This window comes from Pteropus vampyrus, unplaced genomic scaffold (genome assembly GCF_000151845.1).
Source record: "Pteropus vampyrus isolate Shadow unplaced genomic scaffold, Pvam_2.0 Scaffold195, whole genome shotgun sequence".
Classification (NCBI taxonomy): Eukaryota; Metazoa; Chordata; class Mammalia; order Chiroptera; family Pteropodidae; genus Pteropus; species Pteropus vampyrus.
The window spans coordinates 2,194,492-2,201,961 of record NW_011888976.1 but is presented as its reverse complement, the minus strand read 5'-3'; the positions used below and the strand labels follow the sequence as shown (position 1 = coordinate 2,201,961).

At 39.7% G+C, this 7,470-nt stretch overlaps 1 protein-coding gene and 2 pseudogenes across 20 annotated transcripts in view; 1 reads left to right on the top strand and 2 right to left on the bottom strand.

Moving 5' to 3' along the window:
• Positions 1-7,470, bottom strand: part of ERC2 (ELKS/RAB6-interacting/CAST family member 2) — a 941,255-nt gene that overhangs the window by 885,676 nt on the left and 48,109 nt on the right. The window lies entirely within an intron of this gene.
• The window catches only part of LOC111746605, a 126,954-nt pseudogene that overhangs the window by 99,987 nt on the left and 19,497 nt on the right, over positions 1-7,470 (bottom strand).
• Positions 3,852-3,970, top strand: LOC111746631 (annotated as a pseudogene).

Below are 7,470 nucleotides of genomic sequence, written 5' to 3'. Positions count from 1 at the left end.
GAAGGTTACCAGATGGGAGGGGGTTTAGGAGTGGATAAAAAGGAAGAAGGGATTAAGAAGTACAAATTGGTAGTTACAAAATAGTCATGCAGATGTAAAGCATGGCATAAAGAATACAGTCAGTAATATTATAATAACTATATATGGTGTCAGATCGGTACCAGATTTATTGGGTGATCACTTTGTGAATTTTATAGATGTCTAATCACTATGTTGTACACCTGAAACTAATATAATATTGTATGCCAACTATAACTGAAAAATAAAAAATATTATTAAATAAATAAATGGGCAGAGGGCATAAAAAGACATTTCTCCAAAGACATATAGATGGCCAACAGACATGTGAGATGTTCAACATCACTAATCATCAGAGAAATGCAAACCAAAACTACCATCACATATCACCCACACCAGTCAGAAAGACTATTATCAAAAAGTCAACAAATAACACATGTTAGCGAGGATATGGAGAAAAGGGAACCCTTTTGCACTGTTCATAGGACTGCATATTGGTGCAGCCACTATGGAAACAGTACAGAGATTCCACAAAAAAAAAAAAAAAAATAGATCTACCATACAAACCAGCAATTCCATTTCTGGATATCCAAATAAAATGAAAACACTAATTTGAAAAGATATATGCACCTCTATATTCACTGCAGCATTATTTACAATAGCCAAGACCCAACACCCAGGCTATATCCCAACAATTGAATCAGAATCCCTGGTGACAGAGCCCAAGCACCACCCTGAAATGTCACTTTTGGGTAGATACCCCGACCTTCAATTTCACTCTCTATAAAATAGGAACATGAACAATACCCATATCTCACAAATTCTACTCATCACTAGTCATCTCTCAAACTCCCTGTACTCCTATCATGCTGCCCTTCACTTTGGAGCTTTTGCATACCTCCTTTCCCTTGGCTAGTTGAGTTCTACTCTCTGTTTTCACATTGCAGCTCAAGTGTCTCCTCCACAGGGAAGACTTCCTGACCAGCCCCCAATGCAAATTCAAATGAGGCCCCTGCATTTATACTATTCATAGCACCCTGAACATCCTTCAGAGCATTGTATATTTTATAATGATGTATTTTTGCGCAGGTAAAGAAATAATGTCTGCTTCCCCCACTCACTAGCCTTGGTAGGCCACAGATCCGTTCAGTCAGAAGGCAGTCTTCGGCTCATCACTGTAACCCCAGCAGTTCCCCCAGCACTTCATAATAATAAATGCTAACAGGTATTGAACTGTCTTACTCTGAGCCAGACTCTGCCTTCAGCATTTTACAAGGTTTCATTAATTTAATCCTCACACAGTCCTATGAAGTTAAGTCTGGTTATTATCCCAATTAGATAGACGAGAAACTGAAGGACAGACAGGCTAATTTGTTTGTTCAAAGACTCAAAGAAGAAAGCCACCTACTGGAGGAAGCAAGAATTGAACCCAAGCAAGCTGAGTTAAGAAAGGGAAACTGGCACAATGAGAGACTACAGAGGTTCCCTGGAAATTCACCCCGTGTGTATGTGTGTGTATATATATGTGTAATGGTACCACAACTTTGTAATGGTAACAATGCCAGAGGAGCCACAGCTCACTTATTCAATTTGCATGGTGGACACCTTAGTTCATGCTCATTCGTCCAAAATAAATGTGTAAAACAGTGCCTGCTGTAAGGTGGATATTCTAAAAGTACATGAGTAATAGATATTTACTTCTCTACTATCAGACAGGTAGTAGAGGAATAAGCAAAGAAATCGCGATAAGTTCACCAGAGGAACTAAATGGGGTGGAAAGGTAGTGGCTGGTAGGCTCCTTCCCTTAGACAGGAGAGAAGTCTTCTCTGAGTGGGTGACATCTGGCTGAAACCTAAAAGGACAGGAAGCCAGCTATTTCACAGGGAGGAGTGGGGCTAGCGAGGAGAAGCATTGCAGGCAGAGGCTGTGCAGGCCAAGGTCCCAAAGCGTATAGCTCGGCACACACGCTTGGGAACAAGAGGCACTGGTGTGACTGTCGCTGAGGGAAGGAGGGGAAGGCATACAAGATAAAGCGGGAGAGCTCCGAAGGTACCAAATCACACCTCCACATTCAGGAACTTTTCCATCTATGTTATCACCAATCCAGTCACCAAAATATTTACCAGTGGGTTCACATACTCCTCTCAGTGGTCCTGGACTAAAAGTCCGTGGAGAGCAAGAGTTGTGAGCCTTCAGGAGCAGACGTGAGTCCCCACCCCCTCTCGGTCATTGGTCCAGAGGTTGGCACGTGATCCTGAGCGTTCAATCCATAGCTGGCCCAGCACCCTATGACAGCACCTCACACAAAAACTCTGCTCACAAAGGGGTGGTGATAATTAGATGAGCCAATCAAGTTCTCTGAAGATTTTAACCGGAATATAAAAATAAACCAGTTGGAGGTAGAAAGAAAATTAGACAGGAAGAGAAGTAATTGTGGCTAATAACAGAACTCCAGTAAAGATTTAAGACTCCTACTTCCCAGCCCCTACTGTCACCATGTATTCTCAACTCCATACCCTAGCTATACCTTGGTTCTTATTATTAGATTTCTGAAAGATTGTAGCCCTCTTAATACCACTTAAGTAATAACAACATTTATCAAATGCTTACTCTGCTCTGTGTTAAGGGCTTTACATGTTACCTCACGGAGTCTTCTCTAGCAAGTGTGGAAGTAGGAATCTCTATCCTACTCAGCTAAAGACACATCTCCAAGAAGTTGAGCTATTTATCTATCATAAAGCTGTAGTGAGCAGACCTGGGACCCCAAAGGTCTGTACTGCTAACCGGTATGATTAATCGACTCTTGTTTTCTTAAAGCAGAGTGTTCTGACCCTTACAAAGTGGGACAAAATATTCTTTTCAATGTCTAAGTAAAGTATCAGTGCCTGTAGTTACACAGTGGTGGCTTTTGAAAAACTTATATGTAAGCTGTATCCTAAATGTCAAATTTCAGGATATCTAGAGCAAACTGATTTTTATTTTTATTTTTTTCAATTACAGTTGGCATTTCAATATTATATTAGCTTCAGGCATACAGCATAGTGGTTAGACATTTATATACCTTATGAAGTAATCCCCCCAATAAGTCCTAGTACCCACCTGGCACCGTACATAGTTACTGTAATATTATTGATATATTCCATATGCTGTACTTTACATCCCTGTGGCTAATCTGTAACTGTCAATTTGTGCTTCTTAATCCTTTCACCTTTTTCACCCAGTGCTCTAACCCCTCCTTCATCTGACAACCATCCATTTGTTCTTGGTACCTATGACTCTGTTTCTGTTTTATTTGTTCATTTGTTTTTTAGACTCCACATACAGTGAAGTTACATGGTATTTATCTTTCTCTGTCTGACTTATTTTACTTAGAATAATACCTTCTTGGTCCATCCATGTTGCAAACTGATTTTAATTTAAGTCTGTGTAATACATTTAGAAAATAAATTTAGAAAATGAACTTTGGTGAAAGAGTTAAAGATAGGTAATAAAGCAGGTACTCATTAAAGGTACCATGCAACATGATACATAAATATCAAGTCATATGAATAATTTAACAAAATTACTCTATAGATAGCTTTTCCCATGGCACTTTAGTCCTATGGTAATAATAATTAACATTTACTAAGCATTTACTATGTACTAGGCATAATGCTAAGCACTCAGTGTATATTATCACATTTAAACTATGGGGGAAATAATAAAATAACCACATGTGAAAATGGAAACAAAGGGAGACTAAGTAGTTAGTTGGGTTTCTAGAAGCAAGTTTTAAATGTAGATATATCTGCCTCCAAAGGCCTACTTCTTAATCACTTCGAAAATCTCAATTAGTCTACAGCCATGCCACCCTGAACATGCCCAATCTCGTCTGATCTCGGAAGCTAAGCAGGGTCGGGCCTGGTTAGTACTTGGATGGGAGACCACCGAGAAATACCGGGTGCTGTAGGCGTAAAAAAAAATCTCAGTTATATCAGTCATCATATAGTGTATTGTGATGGTTTATTTGAAGATTTGGCCTCCACGAAGAATCAACCTTCAAAGACTTTATGGACTCTCCTATTCACCTCTGTCTCCTCTTTGCCCAAGATAGAGTAGGAATATAATATTAAAATAAATCAATTAGCTAGTCTACTTCTAACACAAGACCGAGGCAAATAATCACTCCTGCTAAGTTTAGGTTATTGGGTGAATTTTGCAAGGTGATGAATTAGCAGAGAAAAAAAAATCAGGATCCAGGAAACTAAACTTCATTTTAGGTATAAAACTTGAACTGCAGTCAGTCTCCAAATAAGAGACTGTTAAGTTCTTTAGCTTTTCAACAGATTGATTTATGACAACTCTGTACCACTCAGAGGAAAGGGAAAAACTGAGCATCTCTGAAAATCTCTCATGAAAATTATCTGTAAATAACGAGAAAGATGTTGAAATATTAACGCCTCCTCCACGAGCACATCAAAATGCTCCCTCATCCACCTTCCATCTGCTTGCCCACTTCTTCCAACATGAGCACAGCTTCATTCTGTTTTCAGCTTATTTGATGTCTAAAAAGATTAAGCCAAAAATTGTTTCAGCATGCTGGAAAGTATAATCCTCACATTTCAGACACATTTGGACACCCTAATTTAAAATATGGTGGAAAAATAGCATATTTGTGGGCTGTTTCGTGCCATATTTTAAATGTATCCTTAACTGAATTCATTTCTCTATCAAAATCATCGGCATGAACTTAACTTCTCAGTAGAAGTAACAATAGCAACAACAATAATAGCAGCTAACACCAACATAACATTGTTCTAAACACTTTACGAAGTCATTCCTTTAATAATCCTATAATGTGACTATTATTAGCTCCATTTTACAGAGTAGAAAACTGAGGCCCAGAGGCATTTTGTGACTTTTTCCAGGTCACAGGACGGATGGTAGTACAGCCAATGCTTGAAACCAGGGCTCTGGCTCCAGATTCTATATTCTTACCCATTACTCCAAACTGCCCAGGGGGCTTTATCCACTACCTAGCTTTAATCTTTTCTAGTATCTGTGGTCATTGTCATACTGCAGCGGGAAAAAAGCTAGAGGGTGAGCACAGTGGGTTGAACAGTGGCCTCAAAAAGATAAGCCCTAAATCCAATGACAAATGTCCTCATATGAGAAAGGCAGAGGGAGACACAGAGAAGAAGGTAATGTGAAGACAGAGGCAGACTGGAGTGATGTACTTATAAGCCAAAAAATGCAAAGGTTGCTGGCTACCAGCCACCAGAAGCTAGGAGCAAGGCAAGGAATGTATTCCCCCTCATAGCCTCCAGAAGGAACCAACCCTACAGATACCTTGATTTCAGATTTCTGGCTTCCATATTGTGAGAGAATAAATTTCTGTTGTTTTAAGCCACCAAGTTAGTGATAATTTATTATGCCAGCCCCAGGAAGCTAATATGGTGAGTCATGGGCCCAAAAACCTTGAACTGAAATCACATCCTCACTTTACAGATCAGGAAACTAAAGCTCAAAGTGAAGAATTCATCGGTGAGCTGTCAACTGCACAGTGGGTTGTGACATAGCCAAGCCAGACTCTAGACTACATCCTGCTCTCCCAATTCCTGGGCCGGCCCTTTGTTCAGTATCTCTTACCCACCTCTTTAAGAGACAGAATCATACCCATACTTTAGAACCTGACCACCTAGGTAGTCACTAGGTGACCTGGTTCTACCTTTTGCTAGCTGTGAATTTCCATTTTCTCATCTGTAAAATAGGAACAGAAATGACACCTATCTTACAGTGTTATCTTGAGAAGCAAATGAATCAATATATAAGCCTGATATGTAGTAAGTTCTCAATAAATATTAGCGATTACAATTATTTTATTCCAGTATCTATTTAGCTATTAATAAAGGGTTATTTATAAAATCAAGAATATTACAGTACCTAGGAAAAAAAACTGATAGACACATTAGAGGCATTTATCTCTGTGTGGAAATTTGTGACAAATCTTATTCCCCAATTTCTTATGAGGGGGTTGGATGGAGACAGGTAATATCCATTATCCTCAATCTGTACCTCTCCGACAGTTTTTAATGGTCTTTCCTCCAAAAATGAGGGCCTAATATGATTGACCAGTGACCAGAACATTGACTGGTAAGTGTCATGCTAATGGAACACAAAAGAAACACAGCCATGCCCCATGTCCTCTCTTCCACTTGTAGAGCCCCAAAAGGGCAAGCTGGCCCTGAGCCTCCCATATTTTCCCTACTCTCCCATGATGACCACTCCTGGAAACACTGCTTTCTCAAGTAGCTCGGATGTCCTACCAGCTTTCCAGCCCTGGGACCAGTAAGGCAGATAGGGCCTTTCCCTGCCTTACTGAACAAGGCCTTGCCCACCCTCCTTTACCCTTTCACTTCTGGGTATCTGGGTGGTAAGCACAACAGAGCCTCCTCCTCTTGCTATGTTGGGGTCTGGTGGGGAGGGAAGAGCAAGCTCCCTAATAAAAAAAAATCCCTGAATAGAGGGATACTGAGCCCATCCTCAGAGATTAATAAGGCCATACTGTTTCCCTTTAGACTGCTGATCTTTAGGTATATATTCCCCTTGGTCAGAGCCTGAAGAGAGGCAAAAAGAGCAGTAGCATTCAGACACCAAAACCTCACTCAAATTGCTAACAAATTCATATTACTTTCTGATGGTAAATGTGTACTATAAGCTATGTTTTTTCAAAGAATAATGCTCATTATAAAGTGTCCTCTGATGTACTGAACTTCCTATTAGTCATCTGAATGATAATGCAGACTTGAAGAATACCAGGAAAATGAAACACTTGGGGAAATTAAAGCCATTTCTCTCCAAATCAAATAAACATCAGTCTGTGGCAATAGTTATCCTGCTCTAATTATAGCACTGGATCTACACACAAACATGTGCACACATGCACACACATGCACATACATACATACCTTGCCCTTTGTCATAACTATCCCAATATAAAATTCAAGCCAGCTGCTAGAATTAAGCTAAGTATTATTGGAATTAACAGTGTCCTTAGGAAATGTAGGCCTGAGATGCTGAATATATTATAAACAGAATTTCTGTGTTTGCCTGAACTTCTTCCAGGAAGTTCAAGAACCATGAGCAGCTGTAAAAATCCAAGTCATCAGAAAATCAAACAAAGGCAGCACCTCTCCTGCAAAGCAAATTCCCTAAAAGGACCTTAGCATCTGCCTTCTTAGCATAAGAACCCAGCACCTTAATCTATGGTGAATTTTTAATAGTCCTTTCTTCCCTTTTGTTCTAGTCATTTGGGAAACATGATCCATTTTACTCCAGGCCAGGCACCAGACTTCCACCATCATCCATAATCATGTCGATTGTTTTTGACTTTCAAGAATTAACCAATGCCTGATATACTTTACTCATTTCTTTTTCCCTATATATCCAAAAGGAGGTTGTTTCCCATTTCCA